This window comes from Dermacentor albipictus, chromosome 6 (genome assembly GCF_038994185.2).
Source record: "Dermacentor albipictus isolate Rhodes 1998 colony chromosome 6, USDA_Dalb.pri_finalv2, whole genome shotgun sequence".
In the NCBI taxonomy this organism is placed as follows: Eukaryota; Metazoa; Arthropoda; class Arachnida; order Ixodida; family Ixodidae; genus Dermacentor; species Dermacentor albipictus.
In genome coordinates, this window is record NC_091826.1 from 70,603,758 (window position 1) to 70,618,895 (window position 15,138).

Below are 15,138 nucleotides of genomic sequence, written 5' to 3' on the forward strand. Positions count from 1 at the left end.
ATAAAGTTTAACAGTGCACAATCAAGCACGTTCTGCTCACAAGTGGGAAATCAAATGCGAGCTCGTGCAAGAAAACACGCCGTTCCACTGGCGCTAGCTTACAAGAAGGAGCACGTGGACACAGAAAAGATTGCGAAAGAACAGTCGCGGCAGCAAATCACCTTTAGGGACGCAAGAAGCAACGGCCGGTCACGCTCTCGTGGTGGTCGAAAACTGTCTCGCGACAACAACGAGTAACAGAGCTTACGGGCCTTTCGATGGCCCGAACTGCGAAGGCACATCAACTCGCGGATGACTCGAGGATGGCGTACCTTCAGTTCCAGACGCAGCGGGCCCGTCTAACGTGCCGAGGAGGGGGGTGGGCGCAAACTACAGAAGAGAACTGAACCGGCTGCAACGGGCTAGCGTCCGCGCTACGACGCCGGCATCGTTCTCTTTTTCTACTTGCGAAGAAAGAAGTTCGTGCGCGTGCTGATCGCAGCAGCCCAGTACGTGGAAAGTAACAAAACTTCGCCTTCTTCAGTTTTTGTTCGTTGAGCAAGGTCGATACGAACGAATGATCGACTAAATGAATGAATGAATGAATGAATGAATGAATGAATGAATGAATGAATGAATGAATGAATGAATGAATGAATGAATGAATGAAGAGCATCGTTATACATTAACTCTTCAAAGTATGTTGATTGTAGCAGATAACCATTGTTTCATAACTTTCAATGCGATATGCTTCTTTTAGGACACCCACTTTCCCGGATGTTTGGCTCTAACCAATACCCAACCAACCTGGGTTGCTGGGTAGTCAAAGGTCTAGTGGCTAGTGCAATAATGGCTGAGAGAACCGAATCCCCGAAATCGACCACTGCGTAGATGTTGATGGGATATCAGCATCATTTCGGAACTTCACGCAGTTTGCCATAAGTATACGTTTGTCTGTATCTAACCTGTCTCCCGCCAAGTAGAGTCGCTTTGTATGTGCCACTCGGTACGTGTCGCCGTTCAACGAATCTCCCTCACGCCAACTCGAGTCCCTGGGTGTGTGGCCTCGAGTATGTGCCGCTCTACAGTGAAAAAAAAGAAAAAAAAAAATTAAAAAATTTCTCCGCTGATGAACGGACTGAAACCCTCGCGGCATATATTCAGACAATCTTGCATGGATATATACGAGGGCCGTTTTTTTTTTCAACCTCCGATCACTCCGTGCAGGCGCTACGCGGGCAGCAGAAAGCGGGCATGCGCTGTAGGCAACTGCGCAGCTCTCGCGCTACACACTCCGCCATTGTTGACATTCAGGCCTCAGTCGGCATTGTGCTACAGCCACGTAAACATGGCTGCCATTATTGTTGCTCCCGCCAAGTGTGAATTGCGAAGTGTTATTCGTTTTCTACAGGCTGAAGGCCATGGTGCTGCAGAAACCCATCGGAGAAAGAATCAAGTGTATGGGGAAAACTTCATGAGTGATGGTGTTGTGCGTGAATGGTGTCGAAATTTTAAAGATGGACGTAATGATGTGCATGATGAAGGGGGCCAAGGACTCAAATCTGTCGTTTCAGATGACCTGGTTCAACGAGTTGACAGAATGGTTAAATAAAACCGCAGATTCGCCTTTACTGCTTTATCTACGGAATTTCCAGAAGTTTCAAGGTCTGTTTTGTACTCTATTGTTACTGAACGGTTACGCTACAAAAAACTTTGTGCACGTTGGGTCCCAAAAATGTTGACGGACGGCCACAAAACTCGACGAATGGCGTCAGCTTTGGAGTTCCTTGAGCGTTATCAGGATGAAGGAGACAACCTTTTGAAATCAATCGTGACTGGGGATGAAACCTGGATTCAATACGACACACCGGAAACAAAACGACAATCACAACAATGGATGCACGAAAGAGGAGCCCAGTTGCAGCAGGCGCCTCATGCACGGCGGTGGAAATGTGGCGCGTTGCTACATTGCTTCAATGCTAATCGCATTACCGTTGGAAGTCGCCCGAAGATGGTTCCCGCCATATTTCTTTTCTCCTTGCCCTCCGTTTCTATCACGCTTGCGAAAATCACGCATAATGCTCCATCGCATGTCACCAAATAAGTCAACTGGAAGCAGCAAACATTCGGTAGAAAGACAATAGAATTCCAATAAGTACATTTCAACAAGTACGCAGTAAGCACATGCGATACATCGTTTAACCTAACTGCCTGCGCAGGTCGAACGCACGTATTGAAAATTATGCGAAGCGAAACTTTAGTCAAGCGGTGTGCGTTAGATCATATACACAACTAACGGCGATGCGTACAATTGTGTTTACTTTCATTCTATGCAGCCTACAGCTTTATACACTGAGTGTGTTTATTCCCCCCCCCCACACACACACGCGCACACGCACGCACGCACGCACTCAGACACACACGCACGCACACACATCGAGATGCAGTTACCGGGGCCGGAATGTGATACCGCGACCTCGTGTTTTGCAGTGCAACGCCAAGACCGCTAAGCAACCACGAAGGGTAAAAGACTGACGTTAGTGCAAATAAGAGTGTGGTTCTTACCTTTAGAAGTACCTGCGGCGAAATGCCTGTTGGGGTTACTGAACCGTAAATATCCTGCGATTTCTTAATTTGCTGCCATCTGTTCATTCGTTTCATTTTTTTTCTTTCTTTGCTATCCGCGCTACTTTTGAGTTTCCTTTTTTTTTGGGGGGGGGGGCATCATTGCGAGGGGACCGGTCTTGGCGTACCGGCTCACGGCGATTTTTCCTCGAAACACATTTTTTTTTTCAATTACGAAACTGCGGTCTCCGTAATCTCCACGTGCTCGCGGTCCCTGTATGCAAACTAAATTACCTCGCCCGACAAGGTGGCGACGGCAGTTCTCTCGTAAAAAGAAGCGAGAAATCAGTTTTTCGGAATTTTCGCAAAGCAGGGCTAGTAGCCCTAAATAGGGACCGCATGGGAACGACTGGAAACGTTGAAAAGTTGGCGAGAGCGTTCTGAATACTTTGACTTGTGAGTCCTCGTAAGTGCTCCGTTACTCGGCAGTACGGCCCAATTTGGGTCGCTGCAGAGTTGATCATAGTAATATAGAAAGCGGGCACACAATTGTCGCATGCACCTGCCGTGGTTGCTCAGTGGCTGTGGTGTTGGGCTGCTGAGCACGAGGTCGCGGGATTGAATCCCGGCCACGGCGGCCGCGTTTCGATGGGGGCGAAAGCACCCGTGTACGTAGATTTAGGTGCACGTTAAGGAACCCCAGGCGGTCGAAATTTCCGGAGTCATCCACTGTGGCGTGCCTCATAATCAGGAAGCGGTTTCGGCACGTAAAACCCCGTAATTAAATTTTTTAAACAATGGTAGCATGTCCCCGTTATGACTGTCAACGGCAGCTCATGTCCATTTCGTTCGAGCCAAACAGCAACCGGCCGTTGAGTGAAAAATGGCCAGGCTTAGCTTGGTTAAGCCAAGAATGCGTTGCATATTCCGCGAGTTGGGGCCCAGCTTTTCCTCCGGCTGTCGTGACGTCACGTCACGTGGTTGCGCTAAAGGTCAATGGTGGCTGCCCGGCCGCGCCCAAGGGCTGAACTGAGTGATTGCAATATGCAACGCATAAAAGTGCCACATTGCCGGATGCAATGTCAACAATGTGACCCATCAAGGCTCCCTTAGAATCCTTAGCGAGCACTAGCCTAGGTTCAGGGCTGCGAACGAGCGTTTCACGCACGAATGCGCGTATAGTCGCATCTTACTGTCCAACCACATCATAATCACTCGTCAGACCCGTCCTTTTCGCTCCTTCCCTCTAAACGGACAGCGGCAGGCTAGGAGGCTGTTACCTCAGGCCCAACTCTCTGCGTTTTTTCAATAAATTCGGCCCCCTTCCCCATCTCCCTCTCTGTGAAAAGCGTCAGTACAGTTAGAAGATTTCTTATAAATTGTTTGATGCACTTTCAAGACGGCGTTGCTCCTTTACTGCACTTTGATGGTTGCCGTTGCGCTTTGTGAGGTCGCAGCACAGCGCCACACCATAGTACGTATACTGAGCCTAGGCTTTTCAGTACGACGGTTGACGGACCGAACGACCGACGGGTTCCTGTCTTAGCAATAATACGTGGGGCAGCTATGGAACCATTGTCAGATGGGAAGAGGACTTGGCACCTTTGAAGGCACCGCGTCCATGAGCGTTCATGTACTCATCAACCCAGCATAATCCGATACATTGATCCCGGTTCTCCCCCACAACCCGGGCTGAGTGGGTGGGGCGACTTGGTTCGGGCCAACGGTCCATCCTGGACAAGGGGGCTATTGTGGTGCAGCAACACAGAGTTACCGTACGCAGCACACAAACAGCCATGTCGGTCTTACAGGACTCAAGTTTGCAGCTATGGAATCCGGTGTCGGCGTCCGGCGTCGGACACCGTTCCAGCAAACTGATTTTTTTTGAACCACCCATACCCAGGCCCTTTGTGTGATGCAAGGGAATTACGGAACTAATTGAATTCCTCAAGCTAAAAAACGTGGAAAAGTCGTAAACTACGACTTACACACACCCGCAGACACGATAGCTGTCGGATTGTTATTTGGCTATAAGAGAAAACATATTTCTGTACCGCGAAAACGCAAAGAAACCCCTTCACACCTATAAACCGGCCGCGGCTCGGAGCAGCGCGCCCGGTTCCTTGCAATACCTCCAGCTGGCGCTCGCCTCCGCCGCATCGCGGCCCATGCAAGAGGCCGCGTTTCCACCACAACGCTCGCCTTCGCGCATAGCGTTCGCGGCAAGCGTTTTCCGGTAGACATGGATGGATTGATGGATGGATGTTATGAGCGTCCCCTTTGGAACGGGGCGGTGGGTTGCGCCACTATGCCCTTGCTTTTATACTGCCTAATGACCTACCTAGGTTGAACAATAAGAGAAAAAGAAAACACTATGAACTCCCACAACCAAATTTTCTGATCCGCTATTGCGAACTGTGCTATTGTACGTCTCCGTTTTTTGTCGTTTCTCTACTTTTATTCCACCAATCCTCCAATAGCCTCTTACTAATCCCTATTGCGTATATGTTTACTTTTCTACTGCTCTCGCTGAACCCAAGGGCTTCATGGAGGCCAGTGGTGCCTAAATCGACCACTGGGTAGACGTCTTCACATTCTAAAAAAAACATGCTCCATAGTTTCCCTAGCTTTACCGCAGCAAGCACATGCTTCTTCTTCCTTCTTATATCTCGCTTTATAGGTGCGTGTTCTAAGGCATCCCGATCTCGCTTCGAAAAGTAATGAGCTTCCCTTTGAGTTATCATAAATTGTTTCTTTCCTGGTTTTGTTTTTTCCTCTTAAGTAGTTACTCACGGCAGGTTTCTTTTCCATTGCCGCCACCCATGAGATAATTTCGTACTCTCTGACTTTCCGCTTGACGTTCTTTTGCTGTGTTGCCCACCCTACAGGCCGCATACTTGCTGGTAAGCTTCCTAGTCCTTTTCCTCCAATGTGAATCAATGTTTTTCCTCTACAGATACCTCAACACTCTCCCAGCCCATTTACTTTCTTCCATATTCCTCAGTAATTCTTGATACCTAATTTTACTGCGAGTTTCCCTCACTTCAAAACTAGTGCAGCCCATATCACCCTGCACAGCTTCATTTGTAGTCTTCCCGTGAGCGCCCAATGCGAGGCGACCCATTGACCTTTGGTTCCCGTCGAGTCCTGATTGTACCCCTGATTTATAGCAAACAACCGCATTTCCAAAAGTAAGTCCTGCAACCATTACACCCCTCCACATACCTCGGAGCACCTCGTATCTATTGTATCCCCATAGCGCTCTGTGCTTCATTATGGCTGCATTTCTCTTCCCCTTCACTGTTATTCCCCTGTGTTTCCATATATCTATTGCCTTCGTTTATCGATATGCCAAGGTATTTATATTCTCTTACCCGAGGTATTGCCTGGCCTTGTATTGCCACAGTCTATTCACTGTTTTCATTAAATACCATAACACCTGATATTCTAACGCAAACTTTCAAACCTAAATTGTCGCCTTCCTGTCCGCAGATATTAGTCAGACGTTGCAAATAACTTTGTTTGTTAGCTAGCAACACAATATCGTCCGCATAAAATAAACCTGGGAGTTGCTGCTCTACTACTGTACCCACTTGTTTGTATGAGATATTAAAAACGATATTACTTCATTACAGCGCCCTCTCCATCCTCACCATGTACATCATAAAGAGCAGTGAGGATAAAGGGCACCCCTGCCTCAGTCCCTTGTTGATATGAACTTTCTCCTCGCTCCTCATCCATTCCCATTCAACGCAAACGGTATTTTCTAGGTAAATCTCTCTCAAAATCTGGAGACAATCGTCACCTAAGCCTTCCCCTTCCATAATATCCCACGAAATGTTGTGGTGTACGTTGCGATAGGCTCCTGTAATGTCTAAAAAGGCCACATATAACGGTCTGCTTTCTACTTTTGACATTTCAATACACTGAGTAAGAACAAATAAATTGTCATTAAACGCCTACCTATTCTGAAGCCATTCTGAAGTTCTCCCAAAATGCCATTATTCGCTGCCCATGCTTGAAGCTTTAATTTGATTGCCTGCATTGCTAGCCTGTATATCACCGATGTAATGGTCAACGGTCTATACGAGTGAATTCTATCTTTATGCCCCTTACCTTTATAAAGTAAATTCATTCTGCTTTGTCGCCAACTGTCTGGTATTCGTCTATCCTTTAAACTTTTTTCCACTGCTTTCACCAGAGCTTCCTTACTTTTTGGTCCTAGTTCATTAACCAGCCTAATGGGAACCTCGTATAGCCCTGTGGCTGTGCGCTTAGGAATTTTCTCTTCGGCTTTCTTCCAGTTGAAATTTGTCAGCACCAGCTCCTTTTCCACCTGGGTCTCTCTCATGCTCTTTTTTCTTTCAGATAAAACCTCGGCATTGCCTTGGAAAGAGTGGGCTGTTATTTTTCGGATCTAATTTCTTGCCGCTTCTCCTTCCAGTCTGTTTTCATCTTCGTCTAGGGATGTCTGGGACATTACGGTTACACGCGCTGCATCTGCCGGGAAGCGTGGGAAGCAGTCGGGGACCTTTGAATACCATCGCGTCCCACTCTTAAAGGCTCAACTTAAGCGTCCCCCAATTTTTTTTATATCATGCTTCGCAATGAGGGTTAGCTGTTCGCTTCAAAGAGAGTTCGGACTTACATGCGTGGGATGTCGACGCTCCCGAACGGCACCGCGTCCCGCTCTTAAAGGCTCAACCTAACTAAACGTCCCTCAATTTTTTTTATATCATGCTTCGCAATGAGGGTTCGCTGTTCGTTTCAAAGAGAGTTCGGACTTACAGGCGCATGATGTCGATGGCCCCGAACGGTACACACCTGCTGCTGCAGGACAGCTTTTCTGCCGAAGCATCGGTGCTCTCCGTTTCTCTGAAACGCGGTTCCGCTTCACGAAGTCATCGACAGGCGAAATCGCTTCGCGACTTGAGGTCAACTCCGGCGACATACGACACGACATGGACGAGGCGAGCGAAGAGGGAGCGCTGTATATATACACGCAAGAACAAAAAATATTTTTCTCCAACCGGCTCCGGAAAGCTTCTGATATGTACGTCGCAGGGGGAATCACGCAGCAAGACGAATCCAAAGGCGAAGGCAATGATGCGTAGCATATATGCCCCAGCCGTCTTAACAAAAGGCGAGCGAATGTTGAAAGCGTGCTTTTTGTTCTTCGTATAGAAAACACGCGCTTCTCTCATCGCATAAGGCAACGATATAAAACAGCCCGTCGGTACACACAGCCACTGCTGCTGCTAGAAGAATAGAACAATGAATGTATATTTTTAAAAATAAATAACGTCAGACGTTCATTTATCCTGAGTCGTTCTGTAGGCCGGATGCATAAGGTGGGCATGGAGCGCGATAGTTTTTTTTACCCTGTCTCGATTTGATTCTGCTAACTGGTAACCATTGCTCACACAGCAAAAGGTGCGACGAAAGCTCTTCCGATGAGGCGTTATTGTGAAAAGTGTAATAGTCAATCACTAATTAGATTAAAAAAGAAAGAGAGGGGTGTTGGGGATCGAGAATTGTGAGCGAAACCCTGCCTTAACTAATATCAACGTGGTCGCTAGTCCACTGGGACACTATTACGGCGATTGAGGATAATGACGAGAAAATAACTCACGTAAACCACCTCCAACATTTGTGTCAGCAGCCACTGGAGTCTAATAAACGTCAGCCACTAGGTAGGCATTGCAGGCGTATTTCTGAACATGACATCGCCCGGCGTTGGCGCGTCAATTGCACGTCGCGTGATAACGTCGCCGGTATTATGATCTGAACGTGCACCACGACGTTTCTATTTCTCTCAAAGTAACAACGTAGAACGCACTTCGGCCGGCGCTCCAGAGAAGTGGTTGTGCGAAACAAAGGAACGGACTCTGCGACGCCACGGCAAGAATACGCCAGAGCAACGCTTCATGTGGTTCATGTGGTTGCTACAGTTTGAAGCACCACGTAAATTCAGTATGTACCAAAAACAGACAGCTGAACCAAAGAACAGGTGACATGATGACGATGGTGACTATGATGATCTCTTATGGTACTCTCTTTGAAACAGGGCAGCGACAGACAGTCCCTGAGCTTGCTTAACATGATGATGATGATGATGATGATTTCTATTAGCATCCCTCTCAAAACAAGGCGACTACAGACAGTCACATAGCGTGCATAAGCTAATCATGTAACCTATACATGCGTAGTAGTACATAGACTTCCAATCATCTTGTACTTGGTTGTCATCATCCTTGACCTCTTCCTCCATTCTGCGTCCACACTTTGGAGGCACAGACATTTGCGCACTTTAGCCGTCCATTTTTTTTCTTCCACGTTCCCGAGCCTTTTTTCAGAACTAATTTTGATCTGCGCTTCTCAGACTTCAAAAGAAGCCCGACCCATGCTACCATGCGCTGCCTCATTTGTGGTTTTACCGCGGGCTTCCGAAGCCATCTGGCCTACCGATTTTTGGTTAACTTCCTAGGTTAACTTCCTAACCGGGCATGATGTCTCTTTTTAAGCGCAGTATGGCATTTGCGAACGTTACGCTGGCACTATTACTCCCTTGCCAGATTACACACACCACCTCACAATATATTGTAGCCCTAAAGTGACGTATGTTTCATCATTTCTGCATTTAGCTTCCCCTTCATCCTTAGGTTACCTTGGTTGATGCTTGAGTAGGAGAGAGAGAGGGAGTCTTTTAATGAAAGGCAGAGATTTTAGCCGGCGTTTAGACATCGCCGACATGCTACTCTGTGTGGGGAAGGAAATTAGGGAGGGAGAAACAGAAGAAGAGAGACGCAAAAAAAAAGGAATAAGTTAAAAGAAATTGGGCACTGAGTTTTCGGACTCATGGGTAACGGCGGGCAATGGTAGAGTCCTTCAGTGTATGCACCGTACCACAATGAGGTGACAGAATTGGCCGCGTGAAAGGTGCGTGAGGGTGACAGAGTAGAACTAAAGTTTGTCGAGTTGACCAATGTTTTCTAAGTATGTAAATAAAAAAGTTCAGCACATGCCTCTGTTGCATGAATATTATTATTATTATTATTATTATTATTATTATTATTATTATTATTATTATTATTATTATTACTATTATTATATGGAAACATACAAACACACAATGGAAACAGGGAGGGAGCATGCTGACAACTGCCACCGAGAGGGGCACAACGCCTGCCTACTCTTTCGGGAGGCTAAAGGGCCTAAGACACAGTCAAATGATAAAGGTCACTGTGTAAAGGAATGCATGCAATGTTCACAGAACGCACGCTCGTCGGCATACGCTCGACACTCAAACAGAATGTGCTCCGCGGTTTCAAGCGAGCCACAGTTGTTGCAGTGTGGACTTGTCACTTCCACCGAAGCGGTACCGTAAGCCGTTTCCATAGGCGGTGTTCAGGCGAAGGCGATGCTATAGAGCTCCCAGATGGCGAGGAATGTTGAGTGGGAGTCTGGATCTGAGATGTGGGTCAATTGAGTAAAGGAAATGGTAATGGTGGGTGGGCAAGCTCCAGAGCCGACCCTTTTCTTCAGAAGAAAATATTCTAGCTAGTTGGGAAGCATCAGGTCTAGTGAGATAAATCCGCTTATAGTTTTGGTGTTGAAGACCTTTGTGTGCCGCTTCATCCGCTTTTTCGTTGGCCAGAATACCAAAATGAGCCGGTATCTACTGAAATGTGATACAGTGGCCTGATGCAATGGCCAAGTGATGCAAGCACGCGATCTCGAAAGAAACGGGCTGATGATTTTTTTCTTTTAACAGACTGCACAATGTTTGTAGTGCTCCTTTTGAGTCAGTGAAAATCACCCATTGTTCAGGCCATGCTCGAACACATGCTCTGGTCTTGCGAAAGAATTGAAGACTCGGCGATCAAGGATGCGTCCAGGTGGGATGCTGCACTTCGCAGCCCGGACCTGGATGAACAATTCTGGGCTGTCGAGCAGGCTCACGACGTGGCCGTGAGGCTTGGCCTTCCGGTCCCGACGTGGGAGTGGCCCGCTTAGTGGTTAATTATCACTACTTGCAGCACCAAATAAAGTTTTCCTTCCTTCCTTCAGGTGCTCGGCGCAGTACACAGAGGACAGCTTCTTTGATGCCGTGAAGCTCTGCTGTCGTCGTTGAGGGTGTCCTCCGCTTCAGCCGATAAGCAGGCATTTCTCTTGTTGAGGGCACACAAAGGCCACAGGAGGAAAAGTCTCCCTAGTGGTTGAGGCATCAGTGTAGATGTGCTGAGTATATTTCTAGGGAAAGTAGAGGAGAGCGGTCTGTAGCAGCACGGCCAGTGGCAAGCGACTGTTTTCTCATTTACACCAGGCACAAACTGGTTTATATCTAGAGGCGAAAGTGTACAGGAAGGACAGGTCGGAGGCAGTAATTTCTGTGGCCTTGCTTTCGCTGATGTATACACCTGGGTATTTAAATTGCTTGATTACGGTACGACTTGTTGTTGAATCGATATCACGTAATTACTCGTGTCTTCAATAAATATCATCATTCCCGTTTTCTCTGTGACAAATTTATGGCCTACGCTCGTCACTGTATTGGCACACGTATTCGTAAGCGTCCGCAAATCTCTTACATTGTCCGTTAGTAGCTGTATGTCGTCCGCATACATCAGCCCCGGGGGCATTCCATTGCGCCCTTTGCCAATTTCAGACGTTAAACGAATAAAAACGTAATTAATTGTTTTCCAGTAGGTAGCTGCGCCCGTTGCTGGAAATGGACCCTTCGAACTACCATCCTCCCTTGGCAGTTCATCGTTCATCCTGAATGCGGTTTGAAGCTCTTAGAATAATAGCATGTCCATTTTGAGAATACAATTTCAGCGTGAACAACAACGGAGACAGAGAACACCTTTGCGTCAGTCGTCGGTGAATTTTCGCTAGTTCTTTGCATTTCTGACCTTTCCATACCTCTCCCATACCGGACGAGATGATGATGGTCATTATGATGATGATGATGATTTTTTTGACACCCGTTTCGAAACAGGGCGGTGACATACACCTAGTCTGCTTGCGCTGATCAGGTAATATATACGTACTTATCGGTCTACCATTTTTGCCTATCTCTCTTTATTTTCTTTCTTCCTTAAAATATCTATATCTACTTTGGTACCTGACTGTAACGGATCCTGTTCTACCAATCTCTTCCTTGCTATTTTTTCCCCAGTACTATAAATGCATCTTATCTATCGCGACAGCTGACCAGCTAATACTTCCATCTTCTTTAAAACCCAACGCTTTCGGAAGGTGGACGTTCACTACGGCTCTCACCGGGTGCATGTCTTACCATTCCATCGCGATGCGCTGAGTAGTTCTCGCACTTCTTTTTTATTTTTGCAGCACACACAATGCCTCATCCTGTATCGCATATTTTCCCGGTATGTTTTTTTTTTGTCCTGGGGCAACGAAGTCGGGCCCCAAATAGCAAACGCCTCAAATAGCAAGGACCCTTTGCGTTATCATACAGATTTTCCTTCCTGATATCTTTCTTACAGCTTTTGAAAATTTCCATGTTCTTTGTTTTTCTATCCTTTGTATCCAATTCACCGTTAATGTTTCTCTCGCTTTCTTATTGATGACTCCTGGTTCTCTGTTTACACTTTCAAGTACCCTGTACTTGGTTGTCAACTTTCTTTGCCTCTTCCTCCATTCCTTGTCCCCGCTTTCAGGTACAAATACGTGTGCACTTTAGACGAGCATCTACTTTCATCCATGGTCCTGAGTCTTTCTTCGAAAATTATTTTGCTCTTGCCTTCTCCGGCTTCGAAGGACGCGCCAGCCGAGTTGGGCGTTCCCTAGCGGTGAGGCAAAGGATTACTTCCTGCGTTAAACTTTCGCACATGGTTCTAACATTCTGAACCAGCCATCGTACATCACGAACCTGGCGCGCAAGGTGGCCAGCATCGGGAGCTAATGTTCTTGCTCTCTCAATCTCCCTACAACGGAAAACAAAAAACAAGAACAAAATATTTTAACGAAAACAACGTTGCATCGCGTCCACGTGTAGTTCTCTCTCTCTCTCAAACTAGATGTTAACCGCATGAAACGCTCTCGCACGCCGTGTTTGGATACCGCTGTTCGCAGTCACCTGGTTTGCATAGACAGAAAAGAGAGTAACGTAAAACAAGAAAAAAAAAAGTCTCAGAGAGGACTCGAGGTTTGTGCACGCTCCGCTAGGCGGGCCTCCGAAGCCAAGACAGGCGCAAGACAGCGTTGCAGTGTGCGGTTAATTCCGTGCAGCACAGTTAGAGCTGACAGCTCGCGCAAGACCTGCCTCGTCAGCTGCGCTGGCTGCCGGAGATGGGCTCTTCGAAGTGCATCCTCCGTTGGCACTGCATCGTTCATCCTGAGTGCGGTTTTGCGAGTGGCATAGCGTGCCATCCTGAGAGCCCTACTTCAGAACGTACAACCAGGAGAAAAATTATGCGTGGAACGCAGATTCCCCAAGAAAGCCAAGTTACTTCCTTTGGAAGCGAGGAACGCGAAAATCTGGACGCAGAACACTAACTATACATGGAAGCTGTTTCCTTCCGAAACATGTATAAACTAGCTCGCCTAGTCGTGGTATTGTTGAATTACTTTACGACGCAGGTATTCGATGTTGAATTGAGAACTATGCAGCTTGAACTTGGGAATGCGAAACCCATGTGATGATGAACGCGTGGTGTGCGTATCGCTTATAGGAACTGTGCAGCTATGGGTTGCAACGGAAATATGATTATACAAGGACACCAAGGTCCGTATAATTGGAACGTGCACCAGGACTCATGTGAAATACGTTCGGCTCGAGTTGCTAAACGAAGGGATCCTGTGGGTCACTGTCTTTGGAACAGCGTCGCCTGAAGGCATCGCCTTTACCCGTGCGGTGCCGGTCCACCTAGGGCACTGCTTTGGGTATTGTGTTCTCGAAGGGAACGTCCTAAACTTTACGAAGAGGGCAATGAAGTACGCTTTAGCCGCAAAAGTAAGAAAATGGCTTAACGTAAAGTGGGGCGTGTTCCTTATGGCTGTACCGGGCTTTGTGCGGAACACCTGTCAGTGCGACTTTACAAGTGAGCACATATGCACAAAGGAAACAGTCACGCGCGGGTGATTTATGTTTGATTTATTGCTTTCTCAGTTCTCAACGTAGTATGAAATAGGGCGAAATCCAAACGGGGTATATTTATGAATGATTCGTGGGCATAACACGGACGTCGCGAAAATATTGACTCCGACTGCCGTTGCCATGAGAGGAGATGAAACGGGAAACAGAGCATCGTAACTAGCACGGCTCTTGCCACTGTGCGGGTCGTCGTGACGATTTGGCGAAATATGCAAACATCGTGAGCGTTACCTTAATAACAGTGCAGTGCATAACATGCTCTCGGGTTCACACTGGTGCTGCACGGAAATATTCGGGCGTGAGCGCCGAGAGCAGCCGAGCGAGAGAAAGGCAAGCGACCAACATCGAGGCGTATGCGCGGGACTTGCCGAGGGGGCTGGCGGGCCGGGCACCGGAGAAAAGTGTCTCGCACACCGCGTCGTCCTGGGCTCTCGCTCTTTCTCGGCGTCTCTCGCGAGAGTGGGGCTATACCTGCGGGTGACGTGTGCTGAGGATGGCGAAGCCCGGCTGGCTTCGCCTCCCCCCTCCCTCGCTTCCACAACCCTTTCGGCCACGTGATTTTTTTTTGGAGGGGCTAGCGGGCGGCCATCTCGAAGCCAGCGGAGCGCAGTCACCAGTACGCGACGTCAGGCAGCGGTGCTCGCGCGGGCCCCTCGGTGAATAATAGGGGCGCCACTGGCCCGTGCGCGACTGCGGCGTAGCTCCCCGCCGCGTTTCGTGGTCAGGCGGGCGTGAGCTGCGGGGTAGCACTCGTTCGAACGGAGGAGCTGTCTTTCTGTTTTCACCGGTTAAGGGAGATGTTTTTAGCCGGAAAGTGGAGCCGCGTGGCCACGTGGAACGAGTGTATGTTTTTTACAGCTGAGCTGTTAAGGGCTACTTTCGCCACTACCGTGTCCGCGTGTACAAAAAAAAATCCCGAAGGTGGTGCAATGCCAGGCCAACCAGCGGGGGAGGTGCAGTTCGTCATTAAGGGGCCCACATACACAGCTTCGCTGGTCATCTTTCACAGAGTGGAAGGGCGCTAAGTTTTTTTTTGTGCTTTCTGTCGCCGCTAAAGACAGCAAGTCTCAATCTGTAACACGTAGAGCGGATGGTCGGTGGTCTATTAGAGAAATATAGAATGGGTGAACCAAGATAGAATGTTTGGGGACGGTAGTAAGCATATACGGTAATCGTTACAGGATAAAAAATAAGACTATATGGACGAGAGAACTCTGGTGAATGCAGATTTTTCAGCCTATTGTTTTGTGGAGCTGCAGAAGTAATCTGAAGTTCAAGGCCGAGCTTCCACTAACGACAACGGCCTCGCCACCGATTTCCACAAGCTAAAAACCCTGACAGTTTGATGGAATGCATTGTTGTAAGTGCGGCGAGTGTATCAGAAGCTTATGACGGGCATCGACGCACCGATCTTCATGAAAAAATCGCTAAACTTTCCATTAAAAATGGCAGGATTCATCTAAGAATACCAAGGG

At 47.8% G+C, this 15,138-nt stretch overlaps 1 protein-coding gene across 10 annotated transcripts in view; it reads right to left on the reverse strand.

Moving 5' to 3' along the window:
* The window catches only part of LOC135910481 (myelin transcription factor 1-like), a 354,839-nt gene that overhangs the window by 81,631 nt on the left and 258,070 nt on the right, over nucleotides 1–15,138 (reverse strand). For 7 of the 10 annotated variants that reach the window (XM_065442516.2, XM_065442517.2, XM_065442521.2 and 4 more), the window contains exon 1: nucleotides 312–431. The exons of 2 other annotated variants lie outside the window; for them this stretch is intronic. The gene's annotated coding sequence lies outside the window, so the exon portion shown is untranslated. Of the gene's footprint in view, nucleotides 1–161; nucleotides 181–311; nucleotides 432–15,138 lie in introns of those variants that run through there. One more of the 10 variants, XM_070540817.1, reaches the window with a different exon arrangement.